Genomic DNA, 26,483 nt, shown 5'->3' on the forward strand with positions numbered 1-26,483 from the left:
CAATTTTTAAAAACGTGGTCGGTGTTTTTAATTAATTAGGTTTTTTTTTTGGCCAAAAACATTTGGGAGTTTTTTCCTGGCAAAGTGAATTTCCAACAAAATATTGTCAAAAGTTTGAAATTCCAGAATTTTCCCCTCCATTGTGTATTCAGTGACTGCTGGATTTTAAAGTGGGTAGATGCTGTTGTGAAGCTGTTTGCTCACAGTGAACTTCCAAGCATGTGTAACTGGCACAGGACAGGAATTTAACGGCTGCTTTTGAAGTGGATGTTTTGTTTACAGTAGAAGTGGGTCAGGGGTATCTGAATAAGCATATTTTAAAGAGGAACTCTCATAATCCGGAAACTTTCAAAAATATCAGGACCAGCTCCACAGCTGGTCTAGACTTGCCCAGCATTGATTTTTACTTCAATGGAGCTATGCTGATTTACACCTGCTGAGGATCTTATTTCAATGCTAATTCATTTACCTTTCACTTGATTCTCATCGCTGTAGAATAGATTTGCATTTAAGGCTTTGCTTCTTCTATGCTCATCGCTCCCTCTTACTAGATCCTGCAATGAAGTCTTCATTTGAAGTTTTGACATCCCATGCACTTCTATGGACTGGCTGGGATGCTGCAAATGCAAGATTAACTCTTCACCAAGGGATCCATCAGAGGGAGAATTTGGAACGAGTGGCAGGAAGCTTTACACAAAAGCATCAGGGATAACAGCAAACAGAATTTCAAACGACCTGCCATGAAAATGACTATTTTAGGAATATTCTATTTTTCAAGTTTATGATTAGATGAAAGTTGTCTCTCTTTAAATTATTTACTTTTTTCCCTACCAGCTTCTTAATGACAATTGCAGACTTTATGGCTCTAATTCCTTAAAGTTGCATGGCCGAAACAGAGAGAAGAGTTTAACCGATTGTCTGTTAAAGGGACACTGTCCATTTAATTTCAAAAATACTGCGAGGGTTTATGGAATGCATCTTCCACGCTGGAAAACTAGTGTCTGGTTGCAAGAGAATACTGTGGTAGGGAAAAGGTCAACACCTCTCTCTTAGATGCTCTTATTGTTCGTTGATTTTCTCTCTCCACATTTTTTTTAAGATCCCATTTACTACTTTGTTCTCCTCACCCCCAACCATTTAGCAATGACCATAAGAATTTGCCATGGTTTTACACTGATAAGGTCCTGGCTATGCAACCTTAAGAGCTGGTGCATGGGTGTGACATCAAAAGGCGCAGTCATTTCATCTTAATATTCAAAGTCACATTCTGGCATATTACTCAGGGTATGTCTACTCTGAAATCAGGCGATGTGACTGTAGCCCATGTAGACCTATCTGAGCTGAGGTAGCTAGATCAGAGCTAGCTCTGACATATCTCGCACCTCCAGACTGCAGTGCGGACATACCCTGAGTGACATGGTTAAAAGGCATGTGTAATTATGTAATTATGTGTAATTATTCTCCCTATTTTCTATTATTTTGGATGAGTGTGGGTGGACTCCTGAAGGGGAAGGGGTAGGGAGTCACAAACACAACTTGTTCTGTGGCTAGAATCCTAGTTAGGGATGGGTGAATTGGTTCCGGAAAAGTTGAAGGATTCCCCAGATCTTTACCACTTTTAGAATCAACTTTGAATAGAACCTTTGTTTGGTTGTCAGGTGTTCAAACCACAGATGAAGAACACCAAGAACAGCATTGAAATGCCCTGCATCTGGGGTTTCGCTGTCATACAACAGTGGAGGAATGGAAATTTTGGTCAAGTACATGAGGGCAATCCCCCGCAATGCACTATTATACTGGCTTTGGGATTGTATCGCCCTCTCACTGATAAGTACAACTGACACAAGAACTACTGCCTGTCTCCAACATAGAGAGCAACACTACAGGGAGCCTCTCTCAGGTGTATAAACCCGCATCATCTCTTCCACTCACGACTCTATGGGCTGGCTCATTTGGCAGACCAAAAGAAATGAGGGTGCACTGACAAACTAAAACAGCACCACCTCTCCCTGTCTTCAGTGCATACACTATCTCCTGTGCTCCATGTCACAATTTCAAGGTAACTGAATCTGTATTCATCCTCCATGGTCCCTTGAGGGCACCCACTTATGGTTTCTCTCTCTCAGCCATCACCTCGCTTGGGTGGAGACCTGAGCCATCACCTCTCTTCTGACCAGGGTGTTTTAAGGCTGCACAGCTTCCTGCCTTACACTATCACATCACCCATGCTTTGCTTTCTCTCTGAGAGCTACGAACACTGAACTGAGAGCAGTTATAAGTTACCACTCAGCTCTTTTCAAGCAAGCACATTTATCCTTAAGGTAAAAGTATTACAGAGAAAACAATAAAAAGATTTAAACACACACTAAATACACCAGGAGTCACCCTTATGGGGTCCCTAGTAGGCTGAAGTCTTTCCAACCCATCCACAAGGCTTAGAGCCACCCTTGAACAGAGGGTCCTGTCCATTTGCTGGATCACAAAGAAGGCCCTAAGTCAATTTAAACCCAGCCTTTTAACACCAAAAGCCCTTTCTTTGTCTGTTGATCTTTGCAAACCTAGTCTGAATCAGTATATGCAAAGAGGTGTTTACACCTCTCAGGAGGTGTTTACAACCAGAGTGGTTCACCTTAATCACCCTCCACTGTGTTTGATTCCTGTAGAAGACGTGGCAACCATCCCACCCCAGAGCTGCATACAATCTTTGACCCACATAAACCATTCATAACCTTCATGCAGTATGTTCCTCCAAAGCTATTGCAGGAGATTGCAATATCTGTCACACTCCAACCTTTGCATTATGTAAAAGAGAAAGCTGCAAACCTGGGCCTTTCTCAGGTGGAGGCCAACAACCTGATCCCCCCATTGCTTGGTTCCCAAAGTATTTCATAGTGTGTTCCAATCTGAGAACCACTTTGCTGCTTAAGCAAATAGCAGACTTGCCTACTTGAATGGCCCACCAGTCTGCATTCAGGACCTTCCCTTATTTGAAACCTTATCAGTCACTTAAATTAGCAGTGTATACTAGAGGTGGCCATCTTGTTGAAAAGGGACCTTAATGATCTATGCAACTCTGTGGCTTTGGTTTGCAAGGGTTCATTTTAAGAACAGGTTAGGCAAATAACTGTCAGGGATGGTCTAGATATACTCAATACAGCTTTACTGTAGGGGGATGAACTAGAGGACCTCTTCAGGTTCCTTCCAGCCCTACATTTGTATGATTCTGTTAGACTCTTAATTCCTTTTACTTTGCATTAGCCCACATCCTCTGAGTTTTGCTTTCAGTGTAAGGTTCAGGCCTTGTGTGTTAAAGAAATTCACACTAGTACAACTAAAATGGTGTAGTGAGGCTTACACCAGTGAAGTTTACTGTAGTGTGTTCTTGGTATAAGTTCCTATTAGTCTGGGTGCTGCTCATATACAAGTTGGGGGTGCAGTGATATCACAGCTTTGATGTAGTTACAACAGTGTGAATTTCCTTAATGTAGACAGACTCAGACAAATGCCAAATAAAACATTGAATCAGCCAAGCTTCACTCAATTTCCCATCACAGTTAAGCAGAACTGTGGAATTTCACCTGGTTTCAACACAAAACCATATATCAGCCCAGATTTTCTGAAACAGAGTGAGCCTTTCTACATACTGGACTGAAGGCTGAAATTCTAATGAAACATCAGAGTAGGCAAGTTGCACATGGTTTCAGGTTTCTTTGGAAACAATCCACATGGCTCTAATTATTTATGACACTAGCAATGCGAGAGCCTCGAAAAAGGGACTGTAAGACCAGTGTCCAATCTGCTTTAATAATGTACTGGTGCCATATGACATCACTTTTCAACAAGATGGAGCCTCCAGCCCCTGGTATAGAAATGCCACTTGTAATTAAGCACAGAAAAACATATATATATATCACATATTATCCCTGGTGACAAGTGCCTCCTGCCCTGTGAACCACTGGGGCCCAATTCTGATCTCATTTACATGATTACATTAGTACATCTCCATTGACATAAGTGGAGTAATTCCTGGTTTACAGCAAGAACAGAACGGCCACACTGGGTCAGACCAAAGGTCCATCCAGCCCAGTATCCTGTCTTCCGACAATGGCCAATGCCAGGTGCCCCAGAGGGAATGAACAGAATAGGTAATCATCAAGTGATCCATCCCCTGTCACTCATTCCCAGCTTCTGGCAAACAGAGGCTAGGGACACCATCCCTGCCCATCCTGGCTAATAGCCATTGATGGACCTACCCTTCATGAATTTCTCTAGTTTTGTTATAGAAATTACAGCGATGTAATTGAAAGTAGACTCAGGCCCCTTTGGAGCAAAGTGGGTACATTTCTCCTTTAGTGTTGGCCTTTCAGGACCAAGGTCCTAGAGAGCTGTCTGGCTGCACGTGGTTTCACACATCTGCTAAACCAGAGAGCCAAACACAAAAGTCACAAAAATAACAAAGGCTGGAATTATGTGAGGTTCCCTGGTGACTTTTATTCCCCAAGTAACTGAGTGGCTTCCAGTGAGACTCGCTTTCCCTAATTCCAAGCCACTCAAACTCTATGGTTTCGAAGGTTCTGCTGGAACTCTGGTGTTATTGGGTTTCTATTCCTCTTTGGAGGGATGATGAAAGCAGCAAGATAGGGGAAAACTCACCCACACTGAATAAAGTAAATCTAAAAAAATGTAGCAGTGACCCAAATAAAGAAAGATTATTGTGAAAGGTGTAGAGAAAGGGAGAAATTCGAATGGAAAACCCTATACAGTATACAGGTATGTGTGTGTTTTTATACACTAACACATTGTCAATCCCCAGCTAGTGATTATTAAAGTCTGTAGACCATTTGTCCACCCCACCACACACAGAGGAAAGCTTAATGGGTCTTCTGTTTGGTTTATAGCCTACCCAGTCATCCAGAAGCAGCCAGTAATAATCCTGACCTGAGTCTGTTGTACAACATCTGTGAAAAGCTATTCAGTGCCAGATCTATCCCTTCAGCCACTACCATGTGGTTAAACTATCCTCATCAGCCATTCTGAAGAACAATTCATAAACTCTTTCCACATGGTTTGCACAACCCCCTACAAGGCTACACTACATTTTCTCCATGCAAATAAATACATCAACCTTCTCATCTCCCTAGCTGAGTCCAAGAGAAAATGATTTGTCAATGTTCATTTATGAAAAAGTAATTGAATTCTTTTTGGTCATTAAAAATATTGACAGATGTTTACACTTACACTGTAAATGAAAACTAAATTATGACCAGCCTGGAGTCATGCAGAGGGCCCACTGTTACCTCCTGATGCAAACTTCAGATTCCAGATGAATCCCAGATGCTCACTCCTACCATTGGAGTGTACACAAAGAGGGCTGTGTTTATTGTCACTGCATGGTTATCTCAGCAGCATGTCCAATATAAAGCCATCAGACTTGCTTTCAAGATTTTTTAAAATTTTTATTTTATTGGTAAAAAGGCTTAAGCTTGTGTCTGGAAGGTGCCTGCAATGGTGGACGAATGAGAAGTTTAATAGAAAATGAATTAAAAATCGTCTGAGTGCAGAAAGAACAGTTACTCACCTTCTCGTAACTGTTGTTCTTTGATATGTGTGGTTCGTGTCCATTCCAATCAGGTGTGTGCGCGAGCGCGTGCATGGCAGACGGAAGATTTTGCCCTAGCAGCATCCGTCAGGTTGGCCTGGGCGCCCCCTGGAGTTGCACCTTCATGGCACCCAATATAGCACCCTGCCGACCTGCTACCCCTTAGTTCCTTCTTGCTGGCTACTCCGAGAGTGGGGAAGGAGGGTGGGCATTGGAATGGACATGAGCAACACATCTCGAAGAATAACAGTTAAGAGAAGGTGAGTAGCCATTCTCTCTTCTTCAAGCGCTTGTTCATGTCAATTCCTATCAGGTGACTCCCAAGCCCAAGTTCCGGGGGTGGGGTGGGAGTTCAGATGTCCACTGACTGGAGCACTGCTCTACCAAAGGTTGCGTCATTTCTGGCCTACTGGGTGATGGCATAATGCAATGTAAAAGTATGTATTGAGGACCACGTTGCCACTCTGCATATTTCCTGGGTGGAAACATGTGCCAGGAACGCTGCTGAGGAAGCCTGCACCCTGGTGGAATGTGCTGTGAGTGATGAGGCAGGAACCTCTGCCAGGTTGGAGCATTCTCGGATGCAGGACGTGATCCATGATGAAATTTGTTGAGAGGAGACTGGAAGCTCTATCATCCTGTCTGCCACAGCCATGAATAACTGGATGGACTTCTGGAACAGTTTCATTCTCTTGATGTAGAAGGCTAGCACTCTGCGAACGTCCAGTGAGTGAAGCCTCTGCTCCCTGCCACTCAAGTGCAGCTTAGGAGAGAACACTGGAATAAGATATCCTGGTTGATGTGAAATTGGGAGACAACATTCAGGAGGAAAGCTGGGTGTGGCCTGAGCTGAATCTTGTCTTTAAAGAACACCTTGTAAGGGGGCTCTGATGGTAAAGCCTTGAGCATGATACTCTCCTGGCTGAGGTTATCGCTACCAGAAATGCCACCTTGTACAAGAGGTAGAGCAGACAGCAAGTCACCAGCGGTTTGAAGAGCAGCCCCATCAGTTTGGAAAGGACCAGAATAAGGTCCCAGGCTGGGACTGGTTGTCGAACGTGTGGGTATAGCCTGTCGAGACCTTTCAAGAAATGGCTGACCACAGGGTTGGCAAAGACCGACTGTCCCTCCGCTCCTGGATGGAAGGCGGAGATAGCAGCCAAGTGAACCTTTATTAATGACATGGACAGTCCCTGCTGCTTAATATGGAGAAGGTACTCCAGTATAAGTGGTATAGAGGCGAGCATCAGAAGTGGACAGTGTTGCGCCGACCAGATTGAAAATCTCTTCCATTTGGCCAGGTAGGTAGCCCTAGTGGAGGGTTTCCTACTGCCAAGGAGGCCTTGTCTAACTGAGTCTGAGCAGGAGAGCTCCACTGGGTTCAGCCATGGAGCTTCCATGCTGTGTGGTGCAACGACTCAAGGTTTGGGTGCTGGTGACGGCCGTGATCCTGAGTTATTAAGTCTGGGAAGAGCAGCAAGATGACTGGGGCTTCCATGGGCATTTCCAGGAGAGAGGTGTACCAGTGTTGGCGGGGCCAGGCTGAAGCTATCAGAATCACCAAAACTTCTTTCCTCCATATCTTGAGGAGCACCTTGTGAACGAGAGGGATGGGTGGGAATGCATATAAGAGATCCATCTCCCCATGGGGAGACTAACATGTCCGCAATGGAGCCTGAGCTGTGATTCAGGAAGGAGCAAAACTGCTGGCACTTCCTGTTGTGTCACGTAGCAAACAGGTCTATCTGGGGAAAACTCCACCATTGGAAGATGAAATTTGCGACATCCAGGCAAAGGAACCACTCGTGCCCATGGAATGACCTGCTGAGATAGTCCGCCAACTTGTCCTGAGGGCCTCCTGACACAAGGGAGGAGCATGCACCCCCCAGTTTGTTGATATGGAGCAGGGATTGGCGACCTTTGGCACGCGGCCCATCAGGGTAAGCCCCTGGCAAGCCGGGATGGTTTGTTTACCTGCAGCATCCACAGGTTCGGCCGATCGCGGCTCCCACTAGCTGCGGTTCGCCGTTCCAGGCCAATGGGGGCCACGGGAAGAGGTGGCCCAGCCCACGCCGTGGTGTTGTCTGTCATAACTGATACACATCTCCCTGTCAAGTGGGCTCAGAAAGTCTGTCATGCTAGGTGTACCACTCTTAGCTCTCTGATGTGGAGAGTGAGTTCCCTCTGAGACCATACGCTGTGTGTCCTGAGGTCTCGCAGATGTGCTCCCCAGCCCAAGGTTGATGCATCAGTCACTAGAGAGGGATGGCTGAGGACTGGTGAAGGTGAACCTTGTGCACACTACCTGCGGGTCGAGCCACCACTGGAGGGAGTCAAGGACCGGGCGAGGCAAAATCATGAGTCTGTCCAAACTGTCCCGAACTGGCCCATACACTGAGGCTAGCCATGACTGGAGCGGCTGGAGTCTGAGCCTGGCATGCTGCACCACATAGGTGCAAGTGGCCATGTGTCCCAGGAGTTTCAGGCAATCCCTTGCTGTGGTGGAGGGGAACTGCCTGAGATTTCGAATGAAGCTGCCCAAAGCCCAGAATCTGGCTTCCGGGAGGTATGCTCTGGCCTGTGTCGAGTCCAGCACTGCCCCTATGAACTCCATCTGCTGAACAGAGGACAGAGTTGATTTCCCCACATTCAGAATAAGGCCCAGTCCATTGAACATCGTTCTTATGAAGTCGACTTGTGCCTCCACTTGGGCTAGAGCAGCCCTTGATCAGCCAGTCGTCGAAGTACGGGAACACCTGTACCTGCCGCTTGCGCAGGAATGCCGCTACGACTGCCATGCATTTGGTAAATACTAGAGGAGCCGCTGACAGGCCAAACGGGAGGACTGTGAACTGGTAGTAGTAGTTGTTGTTCACCACAAACCTGAGGTATCCTCTGTGAGATGCTGTGATTGCTATATGAAAGTACGTGTCTCAAGTTGAGGGCGGCATACCAGTCCCCTGGATCCAGGGAAGGGATGATGGAGGCCAAAGAGACCGTGCAGAACTAGAGTTTCTTCATGAACCTGTTGAGCTCTCACAAGTCTAGGATGGGCCTGAGCCCGCCGCTGACTTTTGGTTTTAGGGAATACCAGGAATAGAAGTCCTTGCCCTTCAGCTCCCGAGAACCTCTTCCACTGCTCCCAGTGACAGGAGTGAGTGCACCTCCTGAATAAGAAGTTGTTCGTGAGAAGGGTCCCTAAAGAGGGACGAGGAAAAGAGATGGGGCGCGAGAGCCGAGAGTTGGAGGGAGTATCCCCCCTCTACTGTGCAGAGCAGCCATTGGTCCGATGTGATATGAAACCAAGCAAGGTAGAAAGGGGATAGTCGGGACGAGAAGGTAAGGCGGTTTGGATCCAGTCTGTGCACTGGTGTGCCATCCTCAAGCGCACCTTTAAAAGGCCTGCTTCTGGCCTGAAGACAGCTTAGTTGGCCAGAGGTCTGGCCTGAGGATGGGTGCAGTCTCTTCCTGCTGCTCCCACTCACTTCAGGCTGCAACCTCCTCCGGAACCAACCTGTCAATTCTGTGGTTGGTAGAACTGCGGAGGAGCTTGCAGCCTGAAGTGCTTCCGCTGAGTGGAAAGAGTATGGAGGCCAAGTGACTTGAAGGTGGCTCTTGAGTCTTTTAGGCTATGCAGCCTTTTATCTGTTTTCTCTCCAAAGAGAGCTGAACCCTCAAAGGGAAGGTCTTGAATAGTCTGCTGGACTAGAGCGGCCTGCAGTGAGGCTCGGGAAATAAGCTTGCCCTCGTCCACTGGAGCCCAAAACTCTACAAGGGAGTCCTGCGGCAAACTTAGCCATTGCTCCGCAAGTATTATAGGAGTATCTGCTTACAATGGCCTCCTCGTTCGAAATGCGGAGCTGCAAGCCGCCTGTGGAGTAGACCTTTCTCCCAAAAAGGAGAAGTCTTTTCGCCTCCCAATTCTTTGGAGAGGGTCCCTGGTAGCCCTAGCATTCGTGCTGGTTAGCAGCGTCCAGAACCAGGGAATCTGGTGGAGAATGGGTATATAAGTGCTTGTAGCCCCTCAATGGAACAAAATAGTGTCTTTCATTTCACTTACCCATGGGGGGGGAAATAAGGCTGGGGGTCTGCCACAAAGCCTTTGTGGTGTCAGAGATGTTTTTTATGAGGGCAGGACAATGTGTGCAGGCCTGGAGGGGGTGAGAATATCCACTATGGGATCTGCTTCCTTCGCAAACCCTGGGCAACCCACCGCAGCAATTGCTGCAGGACCCTGTTGTCTTCCAGGGCCGGGGCTACTGAAGTGCCCGCCACCACCCCATCTGGCGAAGAAATCAGCCCCGGAAGGACTGGCTTCTCCCTTTCGTCTTTGCCCAGGGGCTCCCGCAGTGCCTTGGGTTCCCGGGGTGTTGCTGTCGAGCCTGATGGTGCCATGACCTTTGGTGCAGGCACTATAGAAACCGGTGCCAGAAGAGTTGGTGTCAGAGTCAGGACCGCTGGTGACGGAGCTATCGATGCCAGTGTTGGTACCGATGCAGACGGCGTCATTGTAATTGGTACTGAGGGAGCTGACGTTGGTGCTATTAGCAGTGGTAATCCAGTGGTAATCTGGCACCAGAAAACGCCAGAGTAGCTCCTGACCCTGAAGCTACCAACACCACTCTGGAATGGGACTCCTGGCTTTGCCCTTGGTTTTGGTGGAAGGCCCAGGGTGTCCAGAAGGGCCACTGGGTCGGGTGTTGCCATTGCGCCGGGTAAGAGATCCCACCGTGATCTCGATCTCCTGCTCCTACTCCTGTCAGAGCGAACAGAGTCAGACTCTGACTACGAGGTCTCTGAGAAGGAGAACCAGAGAGGAGCTGTACTGCGAGGCACCGACAGTTTATGGCGTGGGCTAGGGGACCGGCATGGCTCCCGCACCTGGGCTGTTAGTGCTGAGGAGTGCTCTGGGGATGGTGAGTGCCGCGACATCATAGCAGGCTTCCCCCTTGACAGTGCCAGGGGACACTCTGGCACCGGTGATTCATCCCTTCTGGGAGGGAAAAACAGTGCTGTAAGGTGCAACAAGTCTTGGGCCGCCTGCAATGCCTCCAGAGTCAATGGCAGCTGCAGCTGTTGACTCCGTGGGCCCAGCGAGCGTTCAGATTCGACCGAACCACCACCAGGGTAGGAGTCAACATGACCCTAGGAAGTGAAGGGGCCAAGGTGGGTGGCCCAACTGGGGTCTCACAGTGGCTGGCTCCTTGGTCTTAATCAAGGGAGAGCAGCCCCTCTCCGGCTCCTTTTCTTTTGTGGCACTGGTGATTGTGACCAGTGCCTGCCTGCAGCCTGCCCGTGGGAGGAGCCATGACAGTGCCGAGAGTCTCGTGAATCCTTTCTTGGCACCGGTTCCCCTGTAGATGGTGCCGGGGCACCCCACACCGAGGAGGAGAAGGTGCTAGGTGCGGGATCCTCTGATCTGGGGTCTGACTGGGGCCGGAGCACAGCCTTCATAAGAAAGACCTTAAGATGTTGTTCTCTGTCTTTCAAAGTCCTAGGGAGAAACCCGCGACCAATCCTGCACCGGTCTTTCTGGTGACTCTCCCCTAAGCATGAGGAGTGCGGGTCACTTTTAGGTATGCGTTTACCACAGGCCTCACAAGTTTTAAAGCCCGGGGACCAGGGCATACCACGGCGCCAGGGCATTCGGGGCCCCCCCCCCCAAGAAAATCTACCTACTAAAATCTACACTACAATTACTAACTAACTCTAACAGTATGAAGAACAATAGACAATGGACACCGTGAATGGCGCTTGCCAAGGCAAGAGCTACGGGACATTCCAGTTAACTGTCACTGGCGGTAAGAAGGAACTGAAGGGGTGGCGGGTTGGCAGGGCTCTATATTGAGTGCCATGAAGGCGCAACTTCAGGCTGACCCAATGGATGCTGCTTTGGGAAAAATCTTCTGGCTGCTGTGCGCACGAACCTGTTTGGAATTGACATGAAGAGGCACTCAAAGAAGAACCATACCTGTGACTAGGGGGCTCTGAATTTTTGATCTATTCTTCTGCCACCAATAATCACAACTGCATTGGAGGGTTTTACTTAAAAAGGGGATGCAAGAATGCTACAAAGTCCAATCTTCTCAAAATGTATGGAAACTTTGTAAAAAGAACATGTGAAGCCTGGAACAAAAATAAAAATCGTAAAGCACAGAAAGAATTTTCCTCCTCCTGGCCTACCCACCCAAAGAATCGCTCAGAATGCAGTTTCATAACCTGGCATGAAAAAGGTTACGTTATAATGGGGTGCACTAGATTTTCCCATGGGATCTAGACATGGAAGACTGAAAATATTATTTAGGTCAAAGGGTTTGCTTGAAGAGTTACCTAATACTTTGCATGCATTTACTTGTGTGTTATGGGCCTGGCATACCTCCCACTGATGTCTATGAGAGAAGGATAGGGCCATATGTTTAGTTACAATTTCATGGTAACATGAAATTCTCTTTGCTAATTGGGCCACAGAGTATGTGGTGGGGTGTGGCAAGAGTCACTACAATCTTTTTGAGAGTCTTTTTCTTCCCTCTGTCTCCTAAACAAGACTAAATGATGAAACTGCTCCATTATTTGGGAATCAGATAGTTCTATCCGGGCAATTACTGAATTGGGGGTCCATGCAGAACCACACATCGACAGGGGAATGAACACAGGCATTGACCAGTGCATGGAGGAGCTACACCCATTTAAATACAGCATACTGCTCCTACACAGTCAGCCAGCAGATATGACGGGCACAGGCAGGAAGTTGAACTACGGCTCCACCTACTCCCACTGTCCCTGTGCTCCTAGTAGTGAGCATTTTGGTAACAGCTCTGTGTTCCCCAGTGCAATTCTGGCCAATCTTTATACGGGCTATAACAAAGGAATTAGGTGTGAACAGCTCCTTACTAAAGCTGGTTGGGAAAAGAGAGCTAGTTCAGTGGAAAATTTAGATAGAAACAAAAAAAACCACAACAACAAATTGAGGTTCATCAAAATTTTCCTCCTTCCTGGTCAGACTACACCTCCCAGGATCAACCATGGTCACTCTCTTCAATGAGGAGAGGTGATGGCAGTTGCATGGTGGAGGTGCATCATGGGAGCCTGACCCATAGAAGAGAATGGGAGAATGAGGCACCCAAATACTGTTCCCATGATGGCTTTTCAGAATCAAAATATTTTGGTATTTGGGGAGGGGGGAAGGTGGGCATTCACTTTTTTAACAAAATAAATATAGATACATTTTTTTTGAAAAGTGTCCCCTCTGAAGAAAATATGTTTGGTTGAAAACTCGATTTTCCATCAAAGAACAGTTTTGATGGAAAATTTTCAACCAGCCCTACCCTTTACTCCCTCACAAATGACCAGAGTAATTTCACATACTAAAGTAATGACCTATATAATAGAATTTTTAAAAGACTATGAGCCAAGCATAAGTTAACAAGTCTTAAACAAGTAGGACCAGGCTTACAGCTGGTTTAAATTGGTGTAGCTTTGCCAAGTTTTACCAGCTGAGGATCTGACCTGTAAATTTCTTTATTATTTTTATTACAGTAGGAAAAACAGCCACAAACATTTTCTTGAAATTTTCCCTTCCTTCCCCCACCACCTCCATCGCTAAGCTAGACATATGTCTGTTAAGTTTTAGGCTGGTTTTATGAACCAGTTACATGTTTTGGAGATGAAGGTTTTTATAGTGGAAAGGCTGACATAGTCTTAACTATATCGTTGCAAACACAACACTATATAGAAAAGGGAAAGTATGTCAAGAATAAGATATTTTCTTGCAGGAAGCATTGCTGGAGACCACGTTCCAGGTACTATTGAGCCATGTTTGGAACAACACCACTTTTTTCAAGAAGGGACTAAATACAACGTCCCCTAACCACATGTTACAATTTCAAACAAATATAGAGCTACTAATTAAGACCTTAGTCCAGGAAAACATCCCCACTCAGGAACTGCACTTAACAACATAATTAAGTCCTATAAAAGTCAATGGGACTTAATTGCTGTTCCTGGTTAGGGATGGATGTAATCTCCCCAGTAAGGCTGAAATGCTTTGCTGAATTAGGGCTGAAAAAACTCTGCATATGAGACTCATTAATTTCAGCAGAAATGTTATGAGTGGAGGGCTTGTCTGACCCAACCCAACATCCCACCTAAATATAATGCAGGGAATGATGACCTATTATAATTATATGCTAGGTGTTGTCCAGGCTTATATGAAGACACAAACCCAATCCTGAGATGCATACAAGTCTGAGGCCCTAATCCTCCAAATGTACCCACAAATAACTTTATATTATTCATTTATTACAAAGCAAATAACACCAAGACTCTGTGGATCTCCATGGTACCCTAGCACCTCTCCTGATCCCTGAGGGGAGATGTGATGGAATCTTCATACGTTTACTCAGCTTGAAGGCCAAAGGCTTTTATGGGACTGGCGCACTCGTTTTCATAAACCCCTGGGATTAGATGACCATATTTTTCCTCCACCATGGCCTTCTTAACACTTCCCCATTGGCCTTGAGGACGGTATGACTGGGCTCACTATGGACATTGTCCTTTAACACTTTTCAATAATTAAAACTAATTACCTAGCTCAATGGCTTTGCCTCTCTTACCCTCAGATTCCTATGGTTAAAAGAGTTCCCCTAAAACTTATTTACCATGCCTAGCATGTATTGTACTGGAGGTTTTTCCCTTTTGTTAAATTTACAGCCAAGTTGCAGACTTAGAACCAGTTTAACTTCTGGATTACCAAAGGGAAGAAATAATTCCAAAGTGAATTACAGTTTAGTTTACAATTCAGATCATGGAAAGCATCTGCGGTAGAAACCGCTTTACTTTAGGATTTTACTGTCCTCATTATTCTGCCTCTTTCTCCATGACAACTCCATGACATGGCTGACTAAAGAGTAGGGGAACTGCCACATTCTATGAATTATCCTTTCTGAACAACAAGGAAACTTTAGCATGTAAGTATTTATCATGGTACTAACAGGGCTGAATAAAAGACATAGTTCATAGCAGAGCAATAAAAACAAAACAGCTTATGGGGGGGGCGCTATTCTTAGCTATTGTGGTGAAGATGAGTGTGTTAGTGACAGATAGAATTGTTACAGGGTGTGAAAGCGTGTGTGTAGAGATGGTCTGTTAAGAAAACATTTATGAATTCCTTAAAGCAACACATTTGATCCACTCTCTACTTTATAGCACATATTTTATAACATCACTTTGTGATGCCAAATCATATTTCCCCTGGTCTGATTCTCAAAGTGAAAAAACTCTTTGTGAATAACAAATGTCTATTGAGTCGTATGACATCTGTTCAGTTGCATTTCCAATAGCAAAAGGCCCTTTTCTATTTGCTTAATAGCATCTAGCTACTGCTTTTTGTTTCTAATAAATAACATTTTGCACTGCTGATGTGCTTTCCAGCTCTGTATTTGAAAGTGTTTTGCAAACTTTAATGAATTAAGCTTCACAACACCCCTTTGAAGTAAGTTTAAAGTGTAGTGTCAGGAGACTGGAGGGCTCATGTGACTGGGAATGGGCTCCAGGTGAACTTCTGCAAAACATTCATTGACTTCAACGGGGGTCAGGATTTCACCCGTCATCTCTAAGTCATGACGCCCAAGGCAGTCATTAGCAATCCGAGATGCGATCGCCATTTGTTTGGTGAAACAAACTGGTGATGGTCTAATTTCCAGTGGGCAAATCACAAAGCACCCCCACTGCAACTGGGACATGTTTCCACTCTCAGCACAGCGTCCACGAATTGAAGGAGCTGGAGGCTGAACTAACCCCTCCCATGGAGAGCTGAGCGGACTGGGCATTTTGAGGCAACTAGCATTGCCATTGCTGATTGTGTACCCACTCTGTGGATAGATCAGGGAATCCATGGCTGTCACACAGCAACAGGTGAATGCTTTAAAAAAAATCCATTTATGAACGTATTTATTCGCTCGTCTTATACTCTGTGCTCACAGCATTATGAAGGTGGCAGGAGCAGTTATTCTGCTACATTTTGAAGCCAATGCTCAAAAAAGAATTGCTCTGTACGTTTGCACTTTATTTCTTCTGGGTACAAGCATTAAAAAAAAAACTTCCATAAAAAGGTTAACCCACAGAGCAGTTACTTTCTAGACACATAGCAAAATAAATGCTTGGGTAGATGGGTACTTTTGAATCTTTTAGACTCCAGAGGGATAATTTATATTATTGCATTCCTTTCATTTCATAAAAGGATTTGTGTTAAACAGAAGAGGCAGGATACAGATTTAAAATCATTAGGGACCCCACAAGGTCTAAAATATCTCAAATTATTGCAAACTTTTGCATGAGCCAATTACTGCGTGGAAGTAAACACTACCTAATGTGGGTTATTTTGAAACAAATTTGTAAGTAAACACTCATTTCCCCTTGTGCAAACTGCAGGACCTTAAGAAAAAAATATACTGAGCCCTTACTTACAAATAGCATTATTTCTTATTATGATGATGAAAACTACACCAACTCCCCCTCTACATCTCACCTTCATTTAGAGAACACTTTTTACTAATCAAATCTTCATGCTCTCTTGCTTTGTCCACTTTTAGTGGGATGAGCTAATTTCATTTTTCCTTCACTTGCATTACTGTTGATCTGGCAGCCAGTCCCATATAATCAAAGTGCAGAAGTGAAGCAGACAAGGGAATTGGCAGCTAGGTAGACTAGGTAGCCTGGGGGAAGAAGAGAGACAAGAGACTGGATTAGCAGTTTAACACAGGGGATATTCGTGTTATCTATGGAGGGCATTCTCTGTAACAGTTATGGAAATTAATAATACTGTCACTTAGCACGGCAATTAATTGCCTTCCACGCTAATATGAATTATAAGTAATAGGAACATTTGCTAATCAAGATTTGAATTAACGCCAGTATCTGCTATTTTAATTATAATCACAACCAATTTGTTTTATTTAAAATACATACAACTTTTCACCTCTCTATTTGCTTCTCCTCCGACCATTCTCTTCTTATCTAGCACAAACTCACCAAATTCCTCACTGTCCCTTCAGAAAATTCTTGCTACTATCAGTGCAAGAGCTTCTTCTGCAGCTCCACCCATCTGGAAGAGTCTCTTTAGACCCCACACTTACTGACTGTATTTTCAAATCCCATCTGGCAACCTTAATGCAGTGTGGCCACGTGGATAGGGCACTGGACTGGGACCCAGGATAAATTCTCTGTTCTGACACTGGGTGACCTTAGACAAGTCATTTCCCCTCCCAGTGCCTCAATTCTCACATCAATAAAATGGGGATACTAGCATTGACCTCCTTTGTAAAATTCAGAGAACAGCAAAATAAAGATTAAAGGCAGCGTTTTTAAAAGCACTCAGCACTGGCCTAACTCTGCTCTGTGAAATACCACCCTAAAAAAAAGAAGGAAGAATTGACTCATGAGGAAAAAGGAATAATAATATTTTAAAAGCTAATTTTTACAGTTTGATGAAATGAGGATTAAGGCAATTATAGTTACAGAGAGTTGGACTCTCTGATGGAAGTAGAGGTATGCTAGGAGAAACATTGCTTTGGCTAGTCAAAGGGGGTATAGTCAAGGATGAGGGAATGAAACTGCACGAAGGCAAATTTTGCCTGAAGAGCAAAAAATAAATAAAAAAGAAGTGTTCTGACAATGAAGCCTATTATTAGACTGTCTCCAGAAGGAAGTGGTGGAGATCTTGTCTGTATTCTGATACTATCATGGAAACTGGAGTGGAAAAGCACTTGACAAACATGCAGTGGGAAGTAGTCAAGATAATAGGCCTTTTCCAGCACTGAACCCCATGGGCCCAATTCTGCTGTCACTTGCCCTGGTGTAATTCCTTTCACCTCCATGTGTCTGCACCAGTGTAAAGATCAGAATTTTGCCTTCTGAGCCTATGTCTGTGCCAGGGGCCAGCTGCTGGCCTGCCCCCTGGCTAACCATGCTGCTAGGCAACCAAGGAGCCCAGCTGCATTGCCTTGGAGCTCAGGGTGGCCACAGCCCCTGGCTGGCTGCTGGTTTGGCAGCCTTGTTTATAAGCCTGGTCCCCCAGCAGTTCAGTGGCTGCTCAACGTGTACTGTGCCTCCTACACAGCAGTGCTTGCCCCGCTCTAGCCCTTGTTCCAGACCCTGCTTTCTGCTCATTTCTGACTTTGACCCCCTGCTCTGCATTATGCCTCTGGTTGACCCTCTGATTCTGGCATTTGGCAGAAGGCAGAAGGCACCCACTTTCACATTACAGTAAAAACAGTTGCAACAACACATAGGCTTCTGTCTCTCCGGTACTAATCCCGGGTTCACAACTCTGGTTTAACCCCTCTGCCTCTCTCATTTGGCTTTTGCCCCTCTGGTACTGATCCCTGGCTTGTCTCCTGGACACAGCTCTAATCGGTAGGCTGAACTCTCGCTCTCACCACTAGGCCTGACCATCCACAGCCAGGTCAGCAACTGTTTGCCCTAACAGACACTATATGCTAACTGACAGGTTTCAGAGTAGCAGCCATGTTAGTCTGTATTCGCAAAAAGAAAAGGAGGACTTGTGGCACCTTAGACACTAACAAATTTATTTGAGCAAAAGCTACAGCTCACTTCATTGGATGCATTAGAAGTGTGGGGTACTCATCTACTGATATATTTTTTGGTATTTTCAGTGTGGTAGGGTGTATGTAGCTGTGTTTCTGTTTCCTGAGCAGTGAACTTTTACAGTTGAGATTTCCAGTGCTGACTAGGGGATTTAGCCACACAAACCCTGACTTGTAATTTATGGGTGGGATTTTCAAAAGAGCCCAAATGACTTCAGAGTCCAAGTTGCATGAACTTTCAATGGAACTTGTGCTCCTAAGTCAGTTAGGCATTTTTCAGAGTTCTATCCCATGGGAGTGGTCAGCATTGACCATCTCAACCCTAGATTTCCAAGAAGCCTGTCTGCAGGAGCAGATGCCATTTTGTTGATTCCCTTAATCTAAAATGAGACATTAACATTGAAAGGATATAGGCCCAGATCCACAAAAGGACTGAGGCATTGTGATGCTTAACATTACAGCACCTAGAAAAATCACTGAGACACCACTGAATTAATCCGATGAAGTGAGCTGTAGCTCACGAAAGCTTATGCTCAAATAAATTTGTTAGTCTCTAAGGTGCCACAAGTCCTCCTCTTTTTTTTTTTTTTTTTTTTTGAGACACCACAGAGATCCACAAAACTGAAGTTAGGCACCTAGGCTCCCTATACAATGAAAGAGGAGAGATAGGTGCCTAAGAATGAGATTCACAAAAGCCAGCATGCTAGGTGCCTCCCCGTCTAAGCTAGGCAATGAAAAAATCTGAGGAGAGGTGTGTGTCTGAAGCCCTGTCCTCTCACAGATAAGTGCCTAAATCCAGAATGCAGGGATGCACTTATCTCAATTTGCAAACCTTAATTGGGAGCCTTCCCCTAGAGTCAGGTGGCTTAAGCATCTAAGATGTTTCTGGTGAGAAAGAATTTGGAAATTCTGAAAATTAAAAGCAAACAATCCAGTAGCAGTCTTAGGCTTTGTCTACACTATGCACCTTTTGGTGACACAGCTGTGCTGCTACAGCCGGCCTGCTAAAAGGCACGCAGCCACGTAGGTGCTCTCTCTCAGCAGGAGAGAGCTCTCCTGCTGACAAAAGACTTCCACCCCCAACGAGCAGTGATAGCTTTTTCGGCAGGAGATTTCTACTGATGACAAAGCATGTTCACACCGATGCTTTTCATTGGCAAAACTTCTGTGGTTTGGGGGGGGGTTGTTTTGACATTTTGTCATTCAGGTTCCAGTGTAGACAAAGCTTTAGAGTCTTAGGGACCAGGTCAACTGACTAAGGCTTGGGCTATGGGGCTAAAAATAGCAGATGTTGTTTGAGAAGAGGCAGTGCAAACTTCCTCACCATTGACCTTAGGGTTAATATCACCAGGAAGTGGGGAGGGTCTCAGAGCCCAGGTTCCAGCCTGAGTGGGAACATCTACTCTGCTATTTTTAGCCCTGGAGTGAGAGCCCTCCAGGTGAATGATGAGGAAGTTTGCACTGCCTCTTCCCAAACTACACCTTGTTTTAGGATAAATGAAGGACTTCATTATCCAGGGCTGTCAAGTCAGCACCTTCCATGAGCACAAAATTCACATACAGGAAGAGAATGAACAGCTGGTACGAGACCATAGGGCTTCTAGGGCAAGATTCTCCAAAAGATTTCAGCACCCAACAGCTCCTATTTAGACAGCTAAATAAGTGGCCAGAGGTTTGAGAGAGTCCAGAACAGAAGGTGCCTTAGGAGCTGTGCTCTATAAAGATCTGGCCCTTTGTTTTTATTGTTGTTCTGGCATCTTCTTATGTATATGTTGCCACACCCCTCACTGCCAGTTCTGTTTACAACTCAGTAAAGTTCTACTGGACTTTTAAGGGCTTATCTTCATGGTGTGGCAATGGGCACCAGAGGGGTGTTAATGCGCACCAACAATTGTGCACTAACTGACCCATGTGGACCCCTGCGCCATGCACTAGAGGTTATCTAGGGCACGGTGAAACAGTACTACAGTAACTTGAGCTAAGGAATTTTTAGTGCATGCCAGCAAGTTCTAAACCGACCATGTAATGCAGAACACATTGGTGTGTGTTAGAATTCACACCTATCTGGTGAGCATTGCTTGTATCATGTAAACAAGCGCTAAGTCAATTTCTCTACACCTCCCTTCCCCCCAGCCTCCAGTTACTTTTCTCTGCATAATGCAGGAAAAGCTTCCAGGGAAAAAAGGTCACATCAATTCCTTGAAATGCTTCCTGCTTCCATGGAATGCAGAATACTGCACACTCGCAATTATACTGGGTCACTGTGGGTTCAGGGGAACTGAAGGATGTACAATACTATATCTGGAAATATCATGGACCAGTTGATTTGCCTGCTTGAAGGAGCAGCCACCTGTGGAGTGAACATGGAATTCAACTTGAAAATTGGAGCAGTTAGGCAAAGAAAATGTGGCTTCCCCCCCTATTTTTAAAACCCAACTTACTGGCTCAAGAGTTACAGACTATAGAAAAATCTACCCTGTTCTCTGTTGATAAATTTAACTTTTCTTTCCTCTGTCCTGGAATGCTCAGTGGAGCTTGGTACCTTCCATCCTTTAACTCTAGCAGAAACCCTCCTGAAAGCCTGAGAGGGAAAACCTAGTTTCCAACCCTGCTTAAGCACTGATTTTAAAGATACCCATTTTTAAAGCAATACCAAAACAAAGAATTTAGAAAAGTGAAGCAACAGGGAGTGTTTCACAAGGTAGCCAAGATCTTAGGGCTATCATTTGTCAGGATTACTTGAGAAAATGTAAACCCCATGTTTCCAGGCACCTGTGAGGCTTGTTTCATGAGTGCGTGCTAGGAAGTGGTCTCTTTCCCCTGAGACAAATAAAAAGATTGTTGGGAGATCCATCATTTAGCAGCTGTAGGCCAAAGACTCAGGCTTCAGAAGTAGACTATGAATTCTAAGGGTACATCCAATGGGGAAGCTACACAAAGCTGCGTAGCAACATTTACACAAAATGGCACTTTCAGAGGATAGATCCCCTTCCTGTCTGGACCCCTTTTCTTTTACTACTATTCTTACATTATATTACATTACTACCACTGCTTCATTTGGAGAGGCAAGAGAGTAAGAGGAGAGAGTTGGCCACCCTACTGAAGAGCTGCTGTCAGTGTTGGAGGGGAAGGGAAGGCGATGGTGCCCTGATCGTCTCTGCTCTGAAGAACTAGAGCCTGATATGGAAGAGAAAGCTGGTGCCTCTCTACAAAGAGCTGCTGTCTTTAGAGAAGGTAGAGGGCCACACTCATCGACCCACGTCATGAGGGAGCTGGGGCCACCACTGCTTCTGAAGTAGGCTGAATCCCGTTTGATCAAGTGGAGTGCCCCAGGGGTCGGTCCTGGGGCCGGTTTTGTTCAATATCTTCATAAATGATCTGGAGGATGGTGTGGATTGCACTCTCAGCAAATTTGCGGATGATACTAAACTGGGAGGAGTGGTAGATACGCTGGAGGGGAGGGATAGGATACAGAAGGACCTAGACAAATTGGAGGATTGGGCCAAAAGAAATCTGATGAGGTTCAATAAGGATAAGTGCAGGGTCCTGCACTTAGGATGGAAGAATCCAATGCACAGCTACAGACTAGGGACCGAATGGCTAGGCAGCAGTTCTGCGGAAAAGGACCTAGGGGTGACAGTGGACGAGAAGCTGGATATGAGTCAGCAGTGTGCCCTTGTTGCCAAGAAGGCCAATGGCATTTTGGGATGTATAAGTAGGGGCATAGCGAGCAGATCGAGGGACGTGATCGTTCCCCTCTATTCGACATTGGTGAGGCCTCATCTGGAGTACTGTGTCCAGTTTTGGGCCCCACACTACAAGAAGGATATGGATAAATTGGAGAGAGTCCAGCGAAGGGCAACAAAAATGATTAGGGGTCTAGAACACATGACTTATGAGGAGAGGCTGAGGGAGCTGGGATTGTTTAGCCTGCAGAAGAGAAGAATGAGGGGGGATTTGATAGCTGCTTTCAACTACCTGAAAGGGGGTTCCAAAGAGGATGGCTCTAGACTGTTCTCAATGGTAGCAAATGACAGAACGAGGAGTAATGGTCTCAAGTTGCAGTGGGGGAGGTTTAGATTGGATATTAGGAAAAACTTTTTCACTATGAGGGTGGTGAAACACTGGAATGCGTTACCTAGGGAGGTGGTAGAATCTCCTTCCTTAGAGGTTTTTAAGGTCAGGCTTGACAAAGCCCTGGCTGGGATGATTTAACTGGGAATTGGTCCTGCTTCGAGCAGGGGATTGGACTAGATGACCTTCTGGGGTCCCTTCCAACCCTGATATTCTATGATTCTATGATCAACTAGCAGAAACCACTCCCATACACAGGGAGGTGTAAACACGAGGAGACAGAGACAGCCCTATCCTCCCCACTCCCTTTAAGTGCTTTTGGGATGGCTGACATCAGGGCTGGCACATCGGGAATGGAACTGGGGGAACCTCCAGAGCTAAAAGTGCAAGTCTCTCCATCTTGTGCTGGAGTCAAGCTTTGTAGCTGGGGGCTGTAGCAAGACTCAGAGTCCCTCATGGATGGGGCTGAAAGGGGGACACACAACACACTGGCCTGCGGGTACACTAGAACTACTGCCAGCAGACAAAAGGCAAGGACAGGGTAGGCATCCTCTGGAAGGTCACTGCCACCACTGATGAATAGCACTGGCTGTCACCATGTGATAGCCCTTGCTATCCAAAGGGTGAAAGTTTCATCAGCAATCCTTTCTTTCCCAGAGATCCTACCACCATCAGAGTGTGGTGGAGGTAGCTGGGGCCTGCCACAGAGAGGGACACATCCAGAGAAGGTGCAGGGCCTTTGGGGAATCACAGTGGGTAGCATGGAGGAAGGGGAACTCCATGCGTATAGAATCATAGAATATCAGGGTCGGAAGGGACCCCTGAAGGTCATCTAGTCCAACCCCCTGCTCGAAGCAGGACCAATTCCCAGTTAAATCATCCCAGCCAGGGCTTTGTCAAGCCTGACCTTAAAAACCTCTAAGGAAGGAGATTCTACCACCTCCCTAGGTAACGCATTCCAGTGTTTCACCACCCTCTTAGTGAAAAAGTTTTTCCTAATATCCAATCTAAACCTCCCCCACTGCAAAAAAGCGTTTAGCTCAGACGCTTTTTTGACCACCTGTGTTTCTGAGGTTTGTCCTTCGCTGCACGCTCTCTTCAGCTCAAGGTTTGCTTTGGCAACTTGGCTTTCACAGCTACTGCCCAAGGTTTACCAGATCTGTAGGAAAACTAAGAAGTGTGCCTTCAGCACGGTCAACCTGGCACCTTTCGCAGGCAGTGAATTCACTTTAAAACCCAGCACCCCGAGACGTGTATAATGAATATATCGCTCTGTGTTGAAACAGGCCACTGATTAAATATAGTGCTATATAAAATGCATACATTTGAAAGATTATGTAGCTGAGCCTAGTTCATGACTTCAAATATTTTCCACGTGTTATCACCAATTTCAGTCACATAAAATTAGTTTCTCTTTTAAAAGGATGTAGTTCTTTTTTTAGTGAGCTAAAAATATTTTTTTCTTCTTCCCATAGGAGTTAAATCCGGGAAGTTTTTTTCAGTATTTAGGCACACAGAGTATAGGAAGCACAATAAGAGTAACTGTAGTTAGAGTGGACTTAATACTCCAATGTGGGTGCCTACATAAGGCATATGTATCTCATAAAGATTCTCACAAACCCACATAACCTTCTTGGCACCATTCCTACACTTAGAAAGTACACAAGGCTGGATGGCTTTCTAAAAAATCTGCTCTAGCTCAAACAGACGTTACAGGTTTGATGCAGATATTATGTGCCATGCAAGAAGGTCAGACTAGATGATCAGAACGGTCCCTTCTGGCCTTAACATCTACAGGATTATGAGTAGCAAAGTTTCTGGTGATTTCACTAGGAGATGAATTAGACCTGTTAGATGCCTACATGCCAATGGATTGCCAAATATGGCAATTGTATGACCTATTAAGGTGGCCAAATTTAAAGATCGGAACTCCCTACATGCTGCTCTACTATTAAGCTCAAAAAGTTTAAAAAAAATAAAAAGTCAAATTTTTGATTTAGTTGAGAATTCACATCAGAAACAAAAGTCAAATTAAAGTGTTTCTAATGTTGGGCATTTCCTTCTGCGTACTACTGCTTATAGTGTGTAGTAAACTTTTTATTAATGGTTGAAATGCACCGGTCAGAAACCGTCGAGCATACGTGCAATATTTATAAAAAGGACATTAAGGCGCAATTCTCGTCTGAAAACAGAATGGGGAATCAGGAATATTAGGTCTCAAAGATTTCTGGATCAGACAGACATCTTACAGGTAAAAGGGAGTTTTCTTTCTAACCTGCCAGTATGGGATCTGAAAGACATGCTGGGTTATTTCCTTCATGTTTTTCACCATCATAGGTGTAGGGACCATTTTAGTTCCTCAGTAACACCTGTACAACCCCAATACCTTCATAGAGTTTGCACAGATGTAAGTGGAATTTAGTAACCACTTCAGATGATGATGCACATGAAGGACTAGACTCCAGCTCATTCTCTCTTAGCTGTGCTGGCTCTGAAGAGCCACCAGGGGTATATATATATATATAAGTAAAATTGGTTTGTTTCCATTGGAGGGACCAGCTATGACCCTAACTACACACACCGAGCAGATCTGTTGATTCAAACAGTGCCTATTTACATAGGAATCAGCAACCACATTCCATTAGTCATTCAGATCCTGCTCTGATTGAAGTGAATTTGTCAGAACATCTTCCAACCATTGGTTCGTTATGCCCTTCTCCACTAGATTAAAGAGCCTTTTAGTACCCAATATTTTCACCCATGAAGGTACTTACACACTTTGATCAAACCACCTCTGATATTCTTTCTTCAAAAGAGTGTGATTTTCCAACAGTGAGCACTCTTAACTTACTGAAAATCAGGCCCCTTTTATGTGTCTCAAGTTGGGCACCCAAAATCACTAGTAACTTTTGAAAGGCTCCAATCGTAAAGGCTCACATATTTCTTTTTGAGACTCCAAGAGAGAAACTATGGAGCCAACCATGCTCTCTGAGAAATTTTCCATTCTATGCCTCAGGGGTGTGTGTTTTTAAATAAGAACAAGTCTCAACCTGTTCAAATACTATCAACTTAACTGAACTGTCATTGGTTTCTATGTCTATTCGTAAAGATCTGCTTAAGCACAAATCCAGGACCACACTGAACTGAGGCTAATAAGCACATTTATGCAGGTATCACTGCCATTTGTTATTTCAGTGAGACAGCATCTCAATGGAACAAGCTGAAGGATGAGCTGAACACTAAGAAGGAAGAGAGTTTTTCAGTCTGGTGACCATGCTGTGCACAAGGGCTTCTGACTCTGGGGAAATAGATACATTTGGTAATTTTGGAAAGAAATGCAAAATCTTTTTTGTTTTTTTTTAAACTGGTACAACTTTGCATCGTTTTGCATAAAAAGAGATTTTCAGATTTACTATACGCTTATAATTCCCTCACTGGTCTATTTTCAAGCCATATTTTTCTGGAGACAAAGCACCATCTCGATTTCTGACTTGCAAGACATCTTTCTTTCAACAAATGCGAACATGTGTGCTAGTTATAACTTTATTTAGAAATAACTCCAGATCAAACCCCAGGATTCAAAATGTGTCTCTGTTGTAGAAACAGAGGAGAACTAAGTACTGTAATGGGCAGAACTAGCATCACGTACCCAAACGCTTTCAAACTTGGTGGTTTGAAATCCTGGGATGAACGCAAGCTTTCCTGAAGCCCCGGGGGGGGGTGCTCAGAGTTGGTGCTGGCATTCGTTCGCTCACAGAAGGAGGTTTGGACCCAGATGGGGACCCTAAGGGGCGGATCAGCCCTGCACTGGTGCAAGCACGCAAGGGAATGGTCTCTTCTGTTCACACACTCTGGCAACTGATTTGGCGCCCTGTGCAGCTAAGCAGCCCCTCGGAGTGCTCCAAGTTAAGTCTCTGCTTCAGTGGCACCCATGGGGCATTGCAGGGATAAAAATCTTCTGTAAAACAGGACTGCTCCAGCCAGGCCTCTTCTTAGCCCTGCCCTGCCCATACCACCCTCTAGTCAATCCCTGGGGATTGCGCTGGAGGTGACGCAGGGAGACCCCAGGCAACGATGAACCCACCCCAGAGTCCAGGTCCAGGGCTTGTCTTCCTTCTCTCTAACCCAGTGCAAGAGCAATATTTTATTTGTGACGGCTTGTTAACCCCAGTGTCACCTCTGGGGTTTTTTTGGGGTTAATCCCCGTC

General features: G+C 45.3%; 1 long non-coding RNA gene across 3 annotated transcripts in view; it reads right to left on the minus strand.

Annotated features, from left to right (window-relative positions):
• The window catches only part of LOC144930540 (uncharacterized), an 89,498-nt gene that overhangs the window by 28,421 nt on the left and 34,594 nt on the right, over positions 1 to 26,483 (minus strand). For 2 of the 3 annotated variants that reach the window (XR_013635750.1, XR_013635751.1), the window contains exon 5: positions 16,125 to 16,311. The exons of the other annotated variant lie outside the window; for it this stretch is intronic. This is a non-coding gene — a long non-coding RNA (uncharacterized LOC144930540). The remainder of the gene's footprint in view (positions 1 to 16,124; positions 16,312 to 26,483) is intronic. 3 annotated transcript variants of the gene reach the window in all.

This window comes from Lepidochelys kempii, chromosome 5, assembly GCF_965140285.1.
Source record: "Lepidochelys kempii isolate rLepKem1 chromosome 5, rLepKem1.hap1, whole genome shotgun sequence".
Classification (NCBI taxonomy): domain Eukaryota; kingdom Metazoa; phylum Chordata; order Testudines; family Cheloniidae; genus Lepidochelys; species Lepidochelys kempii.